The sequence below is a fragment of the Otolemur garnettii genome, unplaced genomic scaffold (genome assembly GCF_000181295.1).
Source record: "Otolemur garnettii isolate 467f Iridium unplaced genomic scaffold, OtoGar3 scaffold00040, whole genome shotgun sequence".
Lineage (NCBI taxonomy): Eukaryota > Metazoa > Chordata > Mammalia > Primates > Galagidae > Otolemur > Otolemur garnettii.
Window position 1 is genome coordinate 4681994 of NW_003852435.1, and position 19265 is coordinate 4701258.

Consider the following 19265-nt stretch of genomic DNA (forward strand, 5'->3'; position numbering starts at 1 on the left):
CTGACTTCCAGTCCAATTTCTTTTCCGTTATATTATACTGGATCATTTAATGGTCCTGTGAAGACTGTTGCTACAATACATCTCAAAATCGTGTTTACATTGAAACATATTTATAAAGTATTGATTTATTAAATTTTCCACTAATAAAATTATACACAGTTCCTCCTTTCAGATGACTTTAACTCAGTGGAAGCTCTAAGATTCCTGAGTTATACAGGAATTTCTATTCCCCAAAAGAAAGAAAATTTCTACAAAAGTAAATAAAAAGGTCTGTGGCACTTTGCCATTAGAATTGTTTTTAAGTGTGTGGTTAAGTGGTATTAAGTGTATTTATATTGTTGAGCAACCATCTATCTCCAGAACACTTTTCACCTTGCAAAACTATGATAAAACTCTATACTCATTAAACAATAACTCTGCATTTCTACCTCCCTTCAGCACTTGGCAACCACCATTATACTTTCTAGCTCTATGAATCTGAGCACTCTCGATACCTTGTATAAGTAAAATCACACAGTTTTTTTTTTTATTGTGTTTTCTTTCACTTAGCATAATGTCCTCAAGGTTCATCTATATTATAGATTTGCAGAATATCCTTTCTTTTTAAGACTTAATGACATTCTTTTGTGTATAGACACTGCATTTTGTTTATCCATTTATCTGCTGACGACTCTTAATTGCTTCTACCTATTGACTACTGTGGATAATGCTGTCATTAATATGAGTGTATGAATATCTCTTTGAGACCTTGCTTTCAATGCTTTGATGTGTATACTCAAAAGTGGAATAATTAGACCATATGGTAAACGACTAAGGAATTGCCCCACAGTTTTCCACAGCGGCTGAACCATTGTACATGTCCATCAACAGTTTATAAATATTTTGATTTGATTTCTTCACATCCTTACTAACACGTCTTTTCTTATTTGTTCAAATAATCATCCTAACAGGTGTTAGGTGGTAACTTAGTGTGGATTCAATTTCCATTTCTCTAATAATTAGTGATGTTGAGTATGTTTTCATGTGCTTGCTGGTCATTTGTATTTCTTCTTTAGAGAAATGTCTATTCCAGTCCTTGCCTAATTTATGAATCATAAATATTTTTTGTTGTTCAGTTTCAGAAGTTCTCTATATGTTCTGGAAATTAATCACTTAATTTTCCAGTATTTTTCCCATTTGGGGGATGCCTTTTACCCCATTTTTAGTATCTTTTTATGAACCAAATGTTTACTTTTATGAAGGCCAATTTGTTTTTATTTTTCTTTTGTTCCCTGAGTTTTGGTGTCACATCCAACACATTTTCTATCCTTTCACATTCAACCTAATTATTTCTTTGAATGTAAAGGGAGTCTCTTGCTGACAGCATACAGTTCGATTATGCTTTTTAGTTTTATTTATTATACATGCAATATAAACTCACACAAACTCTGTTGTCCCTAATATTTGCTATTTTGTGTATACAACAATGATCAGTTTTGCCTGTCCAATTATTTATTATGCAGGCACTCTTGATGAACTGTAATTCACTTCTTGGGTATCCTGAGAACATTCAAAGAGGTCATTATACTGAATCAGCACAATGATTGGACTAGAAGATTTCAGCAATCACCTTCACTTCAGAAATTCTCCAAATTAACAAATTGACTGAAGGGGGGTATCTGCAAAATCGCATGTTGTAAACATCCATACAGCTGATGTAGAAATTGAAAGAAAAAATTCAATACAAAAATAACCACTAAGCTAAATCCTCATAAAGTAGCAAGGAATTATTCAGAGCAAGGATCACTGATTCAGCTAACAAAACAAGGGCAAGTAAACTAATAAAATAAATGCTACTTTTTCAAGTAATTAATAAAACATTCCAAACAGACCCAGTTGAACCTTCCACTTGATCTATTCTTGTTGATAAGCTTCAAATAAAACCCTTATGATATAGTTTGATAAAGATATAATTTGAAAAAAACATAAATAATACAACTCAAAGTTTTGTCAGGCTCTGAAACATAATGTACACATCTTCACCATTGGATTGTACTTGGCAAAACCAACTGATGGCTCAATGGTCTGACTAGGAATTCTCTCCCCTACAAAATGTTTGGATGAATAAAACTCTTTTGACTAGCTTAATATTTCTTCACAGATGTTTTTCTTGAATATTATATTAACTTAAAATTTCATTTGCACTATGTTCTTGATTTAGTTGAGAGATTTCTATTATTAAAGTACAGTCCTTACTATAACTTATGCTAAAAAAAAGAAAGAACTTAAATTCTACAACCCACCCGAGTATTTTTAGATTCTGATAGGATGTGGTGATTTTTATCACTTATCTTGTCTGCACTTTTATGATATATTTTCTAAAACAATCTGCACCCTGGGATGCTGTCATAAGTCACACATGTCATTTCCTTCACTTACATGAAAAGACAGCAGCTGTATTGATCATCACTCAGTTTAAATAAGTGTTTGAAATATAACCCTTCCCCTGCGTGACAATATGTAATGTGAGTTCTGCAAAGGTGGGGCAGAAAGAGCAATTGTTCAACCTATGGAAGGGTAATTACTGGAATACAGTAGGAGTCAATTATACGATCACAGGGACATCCACATCTTGGCTGCCAAGGGTCCCTGAGAGCTTCGAGGCTGCTGTGCTTTATACAGAAGAGTAGAATATATTGTTCAGGTCACTCAGTCTAATATGATGGACCAAATTGGGCACTTTCAATTTCAGACTTATTTACACTGACAAGGCATTTTAAAATAGGGGATTACTATTGTTTGAAGCCAGGAAAATTGGTCCCCATTTTATAACCAGACTGTCACAGGCCTCCTTCTCAAGGTGGTTTTGTTTAAGCAGTTTAACATTAATAGACTTATATGAACAAAGACCATATTTGAGTTTGATGTATTCTCAGTAGAAGTTATTTTAATACCACATGCCCATGCGTACTTTGAGCTTTTAATAGCTTAGAAAAGAAAAGGCTACATAATTTATTACTAATCAAAAGCTATTGAGAAGTCATGCGTTGAGGCACCCTTAGATAGCTAGTTAGAGAGGAGACTGATGGAAGCAAGCTACCTAACTAGATGGCTTATTAAAAGATAGATACATGTAAATAGATAGATGATACACCTTCAGATAGGCGTGCATATGATAGACCTTAAGATTTTTTACTTTGATTGGTTAGATACTATAATTTTTATGACCCTATGTTACATAATATTTTACACTGCTCTTTTATTCTTAAAATAATTCAGACTTTTAATGTGATAAGTTTCCTATTTGGTTTCTGTCAAAATTTTCTATTGAAATTGTACCCCTAAGAAATGGGCTGGCAATCTGGGTTTTTACAGAAAAGGAATAGCTGCTGTAATCAGTACAAAATAATGAAAAATTATAGATAAAAAGGCAGCATACAATTTTACTTATATAAATTTAAGAGATAATCATGTTTACTCTGTGAATTCTTTTCTTTTTTTTTTTTTTTTTTTTTGGCCAGGGCTGGGTTTGAACCTACCACCTCCGGCATATGGGGCCAGCACCTTACCCTGTTGAGCCACAGGCACCACCTCTGTGAATTATTTTCTTGTGTAATTTTATTTCATTGTGCAATTCACCATTATATTTCACAATAATTTATAAGGTTTTGTAGAAAAGGGACATATGTCCACATACTATACTTACTTGCTTTTACAGAACTTTTAAAAATGGGGGGGCAATTACCATCTGAATCTTTAAATAATTCATTTTATTATCTATGTTTTGAATATTGAATTTTGAAATTTGTTTTAGAACCATGAAGCACTACACTCTGAATCTTATAGATTGCTTATTTACGCTAAGCCTCCAGAATGATTTGATCATTTCCATTTATGACAATATATTACATTAATTTTTGAGTCATTATTTCCCAGAAAATTTAAATGCAATGTTCTTTATATTTCTTATATCACCTTTATGAACTTGGTATCATTATCTTCACATTACTTATGAGGAAACTGAGACTCCAATCAATTTTTCTAAAATAATAATTTATACTAGAGAGTAATAGGAACCAAATACTTGACTATTCAATTAAAAATATTATTAACTCTTTATTCCTGGTTATTTACACTCAGTAGAAATCAAAGAAATAACTCCTTTTTCTGCTGACATATAGCATATATCTGATAATTGTTTGCATTATAGATGCTGCAGTTATGTCCTCTCCCACCATCACCCACAGAGAAGATTGTCTTGTGTTGTTAACAAATTAGGTCAAGACAGTACAGTGTACTTTCTCGTGTACTCTCTCTCTAAGCATATATGTCTTAGACTCAAATAGGACTATTGCTTCTCAAAGGAGGCATCAGACAATGTCCACATATGTTTTTGGTTGTCTCATGGCCAAGGAGTGCTACTTGTACTTGGTGGGTAGAGATTAGGAATGCATCTAAACATCCTATTTTTCACACGAGAACCCCCACAACAAAACACATTATCAAATATAACATAGAAACAGTACTTACCTTGAGAAACTCTAGTAATTCTAATATTAAGTCTTTCTTTCATAAAGTAGGTCATTAACTGTCTCTGAGCTATGGTTTTATAATCTTTAGAGAAGTGTATGATGATCTTTTCCAAGACCTTAAGGTAAACGGAAAGGTTATGTGGGGTGATATGTGAGTGCAACTGATACCATATCAGAAACAAAGTCAACTAATTCATTACTATTGATATGTGCCAATAATACCTGATACTGCTGATATATGATCTTCATTCAAAATACTGCAATATCACAATGAAATTAGGGTTAATTAAATAGTTTTAAAGTCAGCTGTATTGTATTTAGCTCCATGTACACTTGTCCTTATTAGTACAAAAATCACCACTTGGTTAAATATTTATTTTTTTCAAAATAACATTTTATATTTTAACATTTGAAAATCTAGCAAATACATAGATGTTTCATCTAATGCAATTATAAAACCATTAAAATTATAGTGCTTATGTTTCCAATTTTTCTGTGCATCCATACACACAAGAATATAGATGTGTGTATTTCTATATGGATACGTATGTTTGTACATATATAATAAATTAAATATCTGTTTTATATCATCTCTCCATATGAAAGAGTAATATTTCTTCCTTTTTATTTCATATACTATTTTTTTGTTGTTGTTGCAGTTTCGCCGGGGCTGGGTTGGAATCTGCCACCCTCAGTATATGGGACCGGCGCCCTACTCCCTGAGGCACAGGTGCCGCCCCAGTATACTATTTTCATAATAATGAAGTTCTTCACCTTGTTATTTAATATATAAAAATTAATTGATATAATCACTAAAATGTATGTGCCTCATACATTTCCTCCTAAAGATTTAAGTATTTTTTTTAATAGAGGAAATGGGTTGAAATATTAAACTAAAAAGCTATGCTATTTCTGTCTATGCAGCTGGGTGTTTGTGCATGAATATATAAAAGCTGTATATTTATTTACGTTCAGGTATGTATGCCTATGTATGTAGGCATATATTCTCAGTCACACACAATAATGGACATAGAAATAGACTTCCCCTTTCCCTTTCTTTTCTTTTTCTCCTGTCTTTCTAGCATCAATTCCACCAATGTGTACTGATTTCTTAAAAATGAGTCAGGCCTCTGATGGCACAATTACACAGCAATGTACAGTCCTGTTCTCTAAGAAGGTATAATTTAATATGTACTTTGACAGATGTGGGAAATGTAGCACATGAACTGATAAAAATAACCAATGTGAGAGATAATAAATGATGAATAATTCTGCCAAAGCCATAAGGGTGGAAAAGGCCCTCCAGGAGGCTGAAGAGCTGAGGGATAAAGTAAAGAAATGTTAGTTTCCTGTTTCCCACTGTTGGATCTTAAAAACTGATTTGCTAAAAAAAAAAAAAAAATCAATCTTAGCCATTTTCTGAAATATAAATCTGATTTCCACAGAAACATATTTTGATTTGTTAATAAATACCTACACATTTCTGTAAGGGTCAATTCCATAGCCCCCCAAATTGAACTTTTGCCAAATATATGGTCTTTCCTAATATTTAAACAAAAACACATGAAAACCCGATAGAACGAGGTTTCAGGAATATAAATGTGCTTGTATTCCTGCTTTACTTTGGCTAGTTATTGTAAAAATCGAAATTGATAGGGGCAAATAAGATAAAGTTGTACACATGCATATTGAAGAAGATAAGGACGCAGTTAGAGGGCAAGTACAATCTTCCTCAGCCAGCATTTGATAGAAGTGTCTGACCCTAGAAACTGAAGAGAGGTGAGTGCCTGAAGGTCATTGCCAGACTACTAAGAAAGAGCTGAGTCTGTTCACTAGACTCATATATATTGTTACAAAAAAAAGAAAAGAAAGGAAAGGAAAAGAAAGTGGAAATAAAAGGCGAGAAAACTCTATTGTTGAACATTCCTTTCTGATAGCCACATATTTCTCCTAATTTGTAGTAGGTCCTGGCTCTTAAAGGTTCTAACTGTACTTTTTGCCTCTGCATCACTCTCCAATGAAATCATCTAATTTAATTTCCTCTCCGGGTATTCTGACAAGGCTGGGGTCTATTATGAAAGACATAAAGTAGAAATATTTGTTATGGGACTTGTTCTCTTTTCCTGTTAAACCTGCTCTAATGGCCTAACTGAAACTAATGCCTGAACAAGCATCCCCTGGGCACAATCACACCTCTGCTTTCTTCACATCCACTGGTTTCTTGTTAGCTTCATGCATTTCTTTATCTGGGTTCTCTTTTCATTTTCTTGTACCTTGCTCTTTTTTATAGTTCAGTCTTTGCCTCCTCTTTCTGTGAGTGTGTGTGTATGTGTTGTAAGTTCCTCTTCATTTGCTTCTCATGCATTTTTGTTTTCTCCATTTAAAAAATTGTTTTTTTGCTGACTGCACATCTTTATTCATTCTCCCTTCTCGTTTTCCTTTTGACACATTGTTTATTTCTTCTTTATTCTTCTATAAATCTTCTTCTGTCACCTCATCTTCATTCCTCATTATGCAATTTTTTAATTGTCCATATTTTCCCTTTTACAATTTTTTCTAATGTTCTCCATCCTTGGTGATGTCATTACTTTTATCTTTGTTATTACATTTCTTTACCAACAGTGTGCTTTTATCTTTTTGTCTAATCTTGTCCATTGCATATTGCTATCAACAAGGAAGAAGATGAACTGTACTTTATTGTCTCATATTAATTCATTTATACCACCCTATTATCCTGGCCATGGTGCCACTGCATTTTATTTCATTTCATTACTTTTTTAAATTTCAGGTTAATGTGAGGGTACAAACAACCAGGTCACAATATATGAATGTGTTAGGTAGAGTCCCTCTTATAGTTGTGTCCTGCACTACCCCCAAAAGATGTGCCATACCCGCTTATATTGTACCTGGTAAGTGGAGCACATAGAACTCCCCCCACTCCTCCCCCATTATTCACCCTCCTCCTACCTTGAACTGAAATGAGTTTTTCTCCTCTGTGGGCATGAATTAGAATGTCTACTGGCTTCGTATCAGAATTGAGTACGGTGGATATTTGCTTTTCCATTCTTGTGGTACATGACTAAGAAGAATGTGTTTCAATCCCATCTAGGTTAATACAAAAGATGTAAAGTCTCTATTTTATAGCTGAATAGTATTATTCCATGGCATATATATACCACAGTTTGGTAATCCATTCCTGGGTTGGTGGGCACTTGGATTGATTCTACATCTTGGCGATTGTGAATTGAGCTGGGATACACAATCTAGTACAAATGTTTTTATGATAAAATGATTTTTTCCTTCAGGGTAAATGTCTACTAGTGGGACTGCAGGGTCAAATGGGAGGTCTCATTTGAGGATTCTCTATACTTCTTTCTAAAGAGAATGTATTAGTTTGCAGTCCCACCAACAGTATAAAAGTGTTCCCCTTTCTACACATCTGTGCTGGCATCTTCAGCTTTAATACTTTGTGATGTGGGCCATTCTCACTGGGGTTAGGTGATATCTCAGGGTGGTTTTGATTTACAATTCTGTGATGATTAGGGATGATGAACATTCTTTCATGTTTGTTATGCATTCATCTGTATTCCTCAGACCATTGTTCATGTCTCTGGGCCAGTGGGAGATGGGATCATTTGCTCCCTTTTTTTTGGTGACTAATTTGGATCTCTATAGATCCTAGTTATCAAGCCTTTGTCAGATTTGTAACATGCAAATAACTTTTCCCATTTTGAAAGTTGTCTATTTGCTTTGATTTTTGTATCCTTAGTTGTGCAGAAGCTTTTCAGTTTAATTAAGGCCCAATTGTTTATTTTTGTTGTTTTGCATTTACTATGGAAATCTACTTCATAAAGTCTTTCCCCAGCCCAAGATTCCCAGGAGATTTTCCCACACTTCTTTCCAGAATCATTTATCATTTCACTCCTCAGATTTAAATATTTTATCCACCTCACCTTGAATCAATTTTCGCTAGTGAAGAAAGGTGCGGGTCCAGTCTCAGTCTTTTACATGTGCATAGCCAATTCTCCCAGCACCATTTACTAAATAGGGATACTTTTCCCCAATCTATGCTTTTTTTGTTGTTGTTTGGTTTATCAAAGATCAGATGGTTTCATAAGAGACTAATTTTCTGTCTTAGTTTTCTAATCGTTCCAAATGTCTATGTCTCTATTTTTGTGCCAATACCATGCTGTTTTGATCACTGTGGATTGTAATATAGCCTAAAGTTTGATAGAGTGATGCTTCTGGCTGTGCTTTTATCCTAAAAATTGCCTTGGCTATCTGGAGTTTTTTTCTGGTTCCATATAAAACAAAATACTATTTCCTTCCAGTTCTTCAAAGTATGAGGTTGGCATTTCAATGGGGATTGCTTTGAATCTGTAGATTGCTCTAGGAAGTGTAGACATTTTAACAATGTTGATTCTCACCAGCCAAGAGTGTGTTCTTCCATTCGCTAATGTCTTCTGCAATTTCTTTCCTTAAGTTTCATAATTTTCTTTGTAGAGGACGTTCACCTGTCTTGTTAGGCATATTTCTAGGTATTTCTTTCTTTCTTCTTTCAAAGCTACCATGAAAGGAATTGTATCTTGGATTAACTTCTTGACTTCGCTGTTATTGGTGTAAATAAATGCTACTGATTTGTGAACATTGATTTTATTTATTATTTATTTATTTTTATTTATTAAATCTTAAACACATAGACCATGTATACTTTAATGAATTTATGGGGTATGCTGTGCTGATTTAATATAGATTTAGGGATGCTTACACCACACTGGTTAATATATACCTCATTTCATTTACTTAATTATTGTGTTAAGACATTTATACTCTATACTAATAGATCTGACATGTACCCTTGCATTAGGCACCATAGGTGTTATACCATCTTTCACCCTCCCTTGAAGTGATCTCACCCCTCCCCTCCCATCCCTCCCTCCTCCCTCCTGCATCCTGGCTGTAGTTATGATCGATTTTTCATATAAAAGTGTGATTGTAAATTGTTTTCATAATAGTACTGAGTACATTGGATATTTTTTTCTTCAATTCTTGAGATGCTTTACTAAGTAGGATATGTTCTAGCTCCATTCATGTAAACATAAAAGAGGTAAAGTCTCCATCTTTTTTAAGGATACGTAATATTCCATGGTATACATATATGACAATTTATTAATCTGTTAATGGATCAATGGGCACTTGGGCTTCTTCCATGACTTGGCTATTATGAATTGAGCTGCATGAACAATCTGGTGCAAATATCTTTGTTATAAAGTGATTTTTCGTCTTTTGGATATACACCTAGTAGAGGAAATGCAGGATCAAAGGGCAGTTCTATTTTTAGATCTCTGAGTATTCTCCATACTTCTTTCCAAAAGGGACATATTAGCTTGTATTTCTACCAGCAGTGCAGAAGTGTTCCCTTTTCTCCACACCCACACCAACATCTGTAGTTTTGGTATTTCATTATGGGGGCCACTCTTACTGGAGTTAGGTGATATCTCAAGGTGGTTTTAATTTTCATTTTTCTGATGATTAAAAATGATGAACATTTTTTCAAGCTTCTGTTCAAGTCCCTTGCCCACCATGAAATGGGATTACTTGTTCTTTTCTTATTAATAGTTTGAGTTCTCTGTTGATTCTGGTTCAAACCTTTGTCAGAAGCATAACCTGAATTATCCTCTCCCATTCTGAGGGCTGTCTGCTTGCTTTACTTACTGTGTTCTTGGCTGTGCAGAAGCTCTTTAGTTTGAGGAGATCTCAGTAATGTATTTTTGGTGTTGCTTCAATTCCCCAGGGGGTCCTTCTAATAAAGTAATCTCCTAGACCAATTTCTTATCTCTCCTGCACTCTCTCCAAGAATCTTTATAGCTTCATGTCTTAAGTTTAAATCTTTTATCCAGTGAGAGTCAATTTTTATTAATGGTGAAAGGTGTGAGTCCAATTTCAGTCTTCTACAAGTCACCAGCCAATTCTCCCAGCACCATTTGTTAAATAGGGAATCTTTCCCCCAATTTATATTTTTGATGGGCTCATCAAAGATCAAGTGACAATAAGTGAACATTGATTTTATACCCTCATATGTTACTGTATTTTCTGATCATTTCCAAGAGTCTTGTGGTTAAGTATCTGGGATTCTCTAAGTAGAAAATCATATCTATCTCTGTCAAAGAGTCAGAGTTTGACTTCTTTTGCCCCCATTTGATGCCCTTTTATATCCTTCTCTTGTCTGATTGCACTGGCTAGACCTTCCAGAACTGTGTTGAATAGTAGTGCTGGTAGACAACTTCTTTGTCTGGTTCCAGTTCTAAGTGGAAAAGGTTTCGGTTTTACCCTACTCAGTATGATATTAGCTGTGATATGGCTTTAGGCAGTTTTAGAAGTGTGCCACCTATGCCTATATTCTTAAGTGTTCTTGTTACAAAGGGATGCTGAATTTTATCAAATGCTTTTTCCTCATCTGTTAAGAGGACCACATGGTTCTTGTTTTAGCCTCAGTTGATATGGTGAATTACATTAATGGTTTTGCATAAACCAGGTTTATGCAAATGGTTTTGCCTCCCTGGGATAAAGCCTATTTGATCATGATGTATACATTTTTTAATGTGTAGCTGTAATATATTGGCTAAAATTATTATTTTAAAAATAATAAAATGATTATTTAAAATTGATTATTTTTGCATCATATACATTAGTGAAATTGGTCTGTAGTTCTCCTTTTTAGCTGGGTCCTTTCCTGGTTTTGGGATCAGAGTTATGTCAGCTTCATAGAATGTGTAGGGAAGATTCCTTCCTTTTTGGTGTTTGGAACAGTTTCTTCAGTATGGGTACAAACTTTTCATTGATGGTTTGATATAATTCAGGTGTGAATCCACCAGGTCCAGGGAATTTTTTTTCCTGTTGTTAGAAGATTTTTTTATTGTTTCTCAATCTCAGGGCTTGATACTGGTCTGTCCAACAGTTTTATTACTTCTCACTTAAGTCTAGGGAGATGGTCTGATTCCAGATATTTGTCCATTTCATCCAGTCAAATTTCTGGCCATAGAGTTTCTTGAAGTAGTCAATGATAATCTCTTGTATCTGTGATATCTGTTGCTATTTCCTCTTTTACGATTCTGATTGAAGTTATTGAAGATTTTACTTTTGTGTTTTTAGTTAATTTGACCAAAGGTTTATCAATTTTATCTTTTCAAAGACTAACTTTTCTTTTCACTGATTTTCTGAATTATTCATTTGTTTTCAATTTCATTTATTTCTAATTAAATTTTATTTCTTTTCTTCTGTTTGGTTTGGGATTAAATTTCTCTTCCTTTTCCATTTCCTTAAAATAATTCATTCCTTTGTTGATGTGTTCTCGTTATATTTTATGGATATAGATATTTAATGTGATGAACTTACCTCGTAGGACTGCTTTCACTGTATCCCACAGGTTTAGATAATTTATAGTTTCATTATTGTTGTGTTTGAGGTATTTAATGATTTCCTTCTTCATTTCTTCCTTAACTCAACTGTCATCTAGCATAAGGTTTTTAATTTCCATGCCTTTTTTTGGACGTGAGTTTCATCTTTATTGTCTTGTGATCTGAGAATATATAAGACAAAATTCCAATACTTTTAATTTAGTTGAGGCTTAATTTATTGACTAATTTTGTTGAGGATATGCTCTATTTTGTAGTATGTTCCATGAGCTTATAAGAAAACATATATGCCTTAGCTTTGGGATGGTGTGTTCTGCATATGTCTATTAAGTTTTTTTTTCTAGGGCCACATTTAAGTCCCTGTATCTTTGTTTAGTTTCCCTTTGGATGATCTGTCAAGTTCTGCTAAAGGCTAAAGGCTGGTTGAAGGAGGATATTTTAGAGACAAAAGAGTCTATGTATGTAATTGTAGGTAGATTAGCAGAAACATGCAAGAATTCAAGTAAAAGATGAATTCCATTGAAAAAGCAATGCAACCTAGATTTTTAAGAATAAGAAGGGTATTGCATTTGACAGGAATGTGGAAAAATAAAAGGACAAGCATAGCAACCCATCAAGCAGCAGACTTTGGCAGTTAAGTAAATATGGACGTAAGGAAGAAAGGGATATGGTAGTTGACGCAAGGTCTGTGAATTAGCAGAGCATTAATGATGATCTAATGACTAGTAATCCTAAGTGCTATGATATGCTTAGTAACCATAATATTTTGGCTGGTTACATAAACTAGTTGTGATTTTAGGCACAAATTATAAATAAAATGTTCCCTAATTTCTTTCTTAAAACTTAAACTTCTAAGTACATGAGAACCTTTTTAGTTATTCTTTTTGAGCCCTCAGTTATACTTTTGTCTGTTAGACCTTATTCAATGTAGTTTGGAAGAAGCTATTCTATCCTTAGCATAATTACACACAATATACCATAAAAAATGCTTGCTTTCATAACTAAGAGAAGTCTTTTCCGCATGTTCTTAGAAACTGCCTTCTATTTCCCAGCATTTGAAATATGTAGGCAAAAAGGGTTACCAAAAAAGGATAGGGAAATTTTTGACAAAAAGTGAAATTTCTTCACCTTTTCTAATGGAATTTTTAAGTAGTTTTAATGTTATTTTTGTAGTAAAAGCATATTTTGTTTATATTAATGTAGTAGAGTATTTGATGAAATCTTATGGTAAAGTGTAAGTTTTGTATAGGTCTTAATATTATACTACTGTTGAAAAAATAATTTAAGGTTATGTAATCAGAAATAATACAATGTATTTTTATGCTGGTAAATACAAGGCTACAAAGCTCAGTACATGGAATAAGTAAATATTGCAGTGCATTTGAGTAATGATAGTAAGTAGAAAGTAAGTCATATTATACTATAAATTTGAATAAATTTCTATACAACACACACAGACAAGGTAAATATGAGTAAAAATTCATTCAGAACAAGCAGTGAATACAATAAATTTTAATGAACTTCTATACAGTTAGCCTCAGTACATATACACAGACAAATATTTCAGTAAAATGAGCTCTAATGCATAAAAATAATGTATTTAAAGGAATTCTAATGACATTCTCATGCATTCAGTAAAATTAAATATTACTAATTATTAACCTACTACCAGCAGTAGGAATAAATTAATGTTTATTAGTGAATAGTATTAAGGAAAGTCATACTTTTACAATAATTAGCAATAATATCCATTTAAAATTTTGTCACAAATTTCAATCTTCATTTTTCCAATCTAAGAAATCATTTCCGGTGACTAGAAAATTAAGGGCTCAAACCACAGATGTTCAGCAGCACTTTTTGTCAAATATGGAATTTTGCCCCACTGGCCTAAAAGGTTTCCCAGAATGGTCTACAGATCTACTTTCCCAGAACTTAAACTTTCCCTGCTTTCCCTCTACCTTAAACTCCCTCACTCAGTATGAAAGACTAGGGACCTGGAAGATAGCGAGTTATGATCATAGCATAGATCATAGATGAGCATAGATGTTGCATTTGTAACAAAGATCCATTTGATGTGAGATTTTTTTTTTTTTTCACTTTTCTCCTGGATGGGAGGTTATGTTAGGTAGTTTGTATTTTTATAACAGTTACTAACCCAGAGAATCTGCAAAAGGTTAGGATATTTATTCCATCAATTTCAATGAATCATTTTTCTCATCTTTCTTTATTTTTGTATAGTACTTGCCTAAAGTAGATGGATCCTTGAGTGACAATCACTTGTCACCAATATCGTCTCTCAATTTGCCAGCATGTATTCTTTCCCATTTCACACTGTTCTGTTTACTGTATAATATTCAGCTCTTATTTGTTTCTACATCTTTATGGCTTAAATTAACAAGGTTAGTGAGAAGATTGAGTACTTTATAAACAAAATGTTTTATTTGGTTCAAATTATGATGACTGGAAAGTTTAAGATTGAGTGTCTGCACCTAGTGAGGACCACAGGAGGCTTCCTCTCAGGACAAAAGGTGAAGGGAAGATGGCACGTGCAGAGATCACATGGTGGGGGAGGGGCGAAGGTGTTCAGTAGATTTTTCTGACATGTCCTCTTAGGAACTAATAGAGGAGGCTCACTCAGCCCTGAGTAAGGGCATAAATCTATTCATGATGGATCCACCTTCAAGACCCAAACACCTCTCATTAGGCCCCACCTTTAACACTGGCGATACAATTTCAGCATGAGACAAACATCCAAATGATAGCAGAAGTGCTTCCATTTTCTATGATTACAAATGATAGACTTAAATTTACTTTCATGATTTTAGTTTTTGACACATTTCTTCACTCAGATTTTCAACACATCAAGTGTCAAGATCAAATATGCATTGGACCCAATGCTCTCAGAGGGAACTGTTCCTTCTTGTCTTTTTCATGTGTAGCAGAAGTTCTCTGTTACAACAGTCTCCACCAACTAGACTAAATGCCCTCTTCATTTACTGCGATTATTATCACAGGCACTCAGTAAATATGTACTGAATAAATATATGCTCTTCCATTTTAAAACTACTCCTGTGTTGTGCATTCTTGTTAAGAGTCCAGCTTATATTAGCTAGTAATCTGTCACCTGCAAGCATAGGGGATTACCATTGCCAAAGGTTGGATCTGCCAGAGCTCTCAACCATGGTTTTATTTATGAGAAGTATCTGAGTAAATATTTATGCAAGAGAAAAGTTTAACTATCCTTATCTTCAACATCCATCAGAGAAAAGTGAGTCATATTTTGTATCCTTCCCACTTTGTGGATTAAGCTTTCATTAAAAGTGTTCCAATGGAGTGGAAGGATCTTAGAATATTTATATCATTATTAATTTGAAAACATGTTTTATATGATGATAATCTTCGCTGTTGAAGTATTATCTATTGATTAATTTTTTTCCCTAGATATGTCAGAAACAGATTAATTATAGAATATAGCTTCTATTGTGACACAATAATACAACCTCACATATGTTTCTTCTTAACCTATTCCTGGGCAGAATTGAGCAGATTGTTACAGATGCATCATAGGTGATAAGGGTGTACTTAAAGACTTCCCAGTTATTCTGAGAGAATGGGTTCTTTTTTAAAGTAGTATCCAACAAGTGTTTCACGAGAACTTGCTACGTGCAGTGCACTTTGTTCCAAATTGTAAGGATATGGATGGAAGATGACACTCTTGTTGCAATCACTATAATTAAGCTAAAGTTATGAAGATTGAACATCTGTTAGTGCATAAGGAAAGATGAGATGAATAGGCTAGGTATAGAATCTTCATAGGAAAATAAGTTTTGAATTTTTTTAATGTTTCATAAACTATCATTTTTATTTAAATCATAACATTGTACATTGATGCATTTATGGGCTCAGTGTACTGCTTTGATATACAATGTGAAATGCTTATATTGAACTAAGTAATAGATCTTTTTTTCTATTGGAAAGTATGGAAAGGAATTACCAGAGGTATAGAATAAGAGATTTTATTTGGAGCAATAGCATGAAGGGCATACCAGGACATAAAAAGTTTTAGCAGACAGATTTATACAGGAGCATATTTTCTAGTAGATATGCTTTGATAAAATATTCACTAAAGATTATATTTTCACTAAATTTAGCTCTGTCTGATTTTACAGCAAATTTTATGTCAATATGTCTTGTTCTATTCTTACCAAAGCACATTAATATTTTATTGATAACTTCAAAGAAATTTGAAGTAGCACCTTCTTTATAAGGAAAAAGAGTGATTTTTACCCATTCAATAGCATAATACAAGCTAAGAGAACCAATGATTTGTGTAGATACATTTTTATGTAAAGAAAACTATTGGAGCTCAGAAAATAATACTCCAAAGTGCAGCTTATTAGCATGCTGAGTACTTCTAGGTAAAAGGTTAGACGTGCCACAGAGGCTGCAAGGTCTTTCTGTCTTTCTCCATTGCTCCTGTTTCTTTCCCCTCCTTCTTCCCCAGTGCAAGTGATATAAACCAGAATTAGACTTCTCCAAGATGAGTCATAAAAACTAGAATCCCTTTTCCCTAAAACAAGCAATAAAACCAAGAAGGGTCACTTTCTCCTTTCTCCCATGAAAGCCTTCAATCCAGAAGAGTCTTGCTCTGTATCTGAAAGGAATGAATGCTACACACAGGCCAAGAAGAATCTGGACAGGACTTGGTGGGTTTCCCCTCACAGTCTATAACCTCTGGATTATTTCTGTTGTCCGATCACATTTCCAAAGGGCTGTTCATTCTTTCTTAAACCTAAGCATAAACATACATAGCTTTCCCTGGTTCTAAGTCTACCACATAATGTAAAGCTTTGATTAAATACATTCGTTATGCTTTTCTCTTATTAACTTGCCTTTGTTATAGCTGTGTTGCCTAAGAGCCTCATTATGGGTTAGAAAATGTATCACGCTTATCCTCCCCTATGAGTCAACTTACTTTAACAGGTTTTTAGGAGTAGTTGATATCCTATAATTTGTGTAAAAGATAAATTATCAGTACAACCTTTAAGCACCTTATATATGTTATTGAGGTGTCCAGTGAAATAAATATAATCAATAGGTAATCCCCTTAACATAAAAAGGAAAGTGTTTAGTACTTTGCAATAGAAAACTCGTGTGCAATTGATGATGATATGAATATTATAAGATATAAAGAAATAAAACCACACACCAAAAATTGAAAAAGAAAAAGAATGTAATGGCTAATAAGTATATAAGACATTTTCAATCCCCAACATTAAGATAAGAAATCCAAGTTAAATGAAATTGAGAATTTTCACTTTATAAATAGCTGAATATTTTAAAATTAATATTCAAAAGAGAAAAAATTGTAAAAGAATAGCTTTTAGGAAGCTGTTGGCAAAGTTTATATACTGATTCTTTCAGCAGAAGCTAACAGAAACTCAACCAACAGAGACCAATACATATATAAGCAATTATGTGTTTCACAAAAAAGACTGAGTTCAGAGATAAGACAGTTCTAAACTGATGTGACAATTTGAAGATGCCACCTAGTAGGTATTTCATTATCTTGACTTTATTTCAATTACATATGTCTTTGGTATTCATTTATATCTTCAGTGTCACAAGGTAGATGGAACAGAATTTTACCGATGCATAATTTTTTATCCCTAATTTATATAGTACATTTTTTATGAGCTTTGTTTATTTAAAAAAATGGAATTCCTCTTTTAAATGATGCTGTTTTAACTCAATAGTTTGCTAAATTTTATTTAGGGTGTATCTAGCTATTGAGCATAGCTATAATTAATTCATCTACTGTAGGTTTTTCTATGGACTTTATCATTTAGATGCCCATTTCTTCTTATGTCTCTTTTATTTACTTTTAAACTAGTTAAATATATGTACAATAAACTACATATATTTAGCTAGTTTAAAAGTAAATATACATTTTTTTTTTTTTAATGAGGTAGTCTCACTTTGTAGCACTCAGTCCTGAGTAGCTGGGACGATAGGTGTCTGCCAAAATGCCCCCCACTTTTTTTAGGAGATGGGGTTACACTCTAGCTCAGAGTAGTCTGGAACTCATGAGCTTAGGCAATCCACCACCTTGGCCTCCCAGAGTGCTGGTATTATAGGCATTAGCCACCACACCACACCCTTCTTGTCAATAATATTTTTAAACACTTCTTCTAGATTGCTAATTCTCTCTTCAGCTTAGTCTAAATATTCTGATCATCATATGAGACTTTAATTTCAATTATTTTTCTTCAGGTATTTTGCTTTTCAATGTTGTTTTAATTTTGTTCTCAGTTACAAGTCTTTTTTTAATTTTCAGCATAGTAAGAGTTTAATTTATATTTTGGGACTGATCATTACAGAGTCTGATGTTTTGCAGTCTTAGTTACACTTTGTTATTGAGAATTTATGTATCTTTCCTTGAATGTTTTATGGATTTTGATGGAGAAATTTCTACCTTGAAATTATGCCTGTTGGATTTCTTTTTGTTTAGAATAATAGCATTGGCCTCCCATAAAGTTTGCGTGTGTTTTCATTAACTGCCTAGTTGACCAACTCTGGACTCCCAATGCAATAAATTCTGATCTTGAGAATGTTGGACTATACTAACAGTGTTTGCTTATGCTACAAACCATATGAGAACTAACTAGTGGATATAAATTCTTAGGGGAAATGATTTGATTAGCTATCACTGATTTCTACCTTTGAGAACAGTAATTTTTATTCCAGTTCCCTGAAGGGGCCTATTAGAAAATTGTATTTCTCTCTCACTCTTATAGGAAGGTCAATACTGTAGAATAAATTGATGGGGGATTCTCAGTAAACTAGTCATTGAATGCTTAATTAAGTATTAGCATTTCTTTTGTTAGAACTGAAACCCAGAATTCTGGAAATTATAGGAAAAGGTAGTAAACAGATGGTGTTAGGGTGTTCAGTGAATACTTACTCCCTACTGTTTTCAGAAGGAGGAATTCCACTAAAATTAATACCCTTGTTCTCTCTTCATCCACTTACCCACATTTCTTCTTTCCTCTTATATTTCCACATGAATCTGTTATGCTGTTCATTTTACAAAAGCATATCTGTCCCTGTAAAGGAAGACTTGTAGTTGTTTCATGAGACCTGTGATCTCATTCAAAGACTAATCCCTGTGTTCCATATACAGGAAGCCTGCACGCTTAGCAACAGCAGCATGCTTCAGCAACAGCAGCATTCACATTTTTATCTGTCGTGTTAGATAGATAGGAAGAGACCTCTGAGCCTCCCCTATATTTGATGTATTTTATTTTCACTAAAATTTTAGAGGATAGTGTCTGTTTGG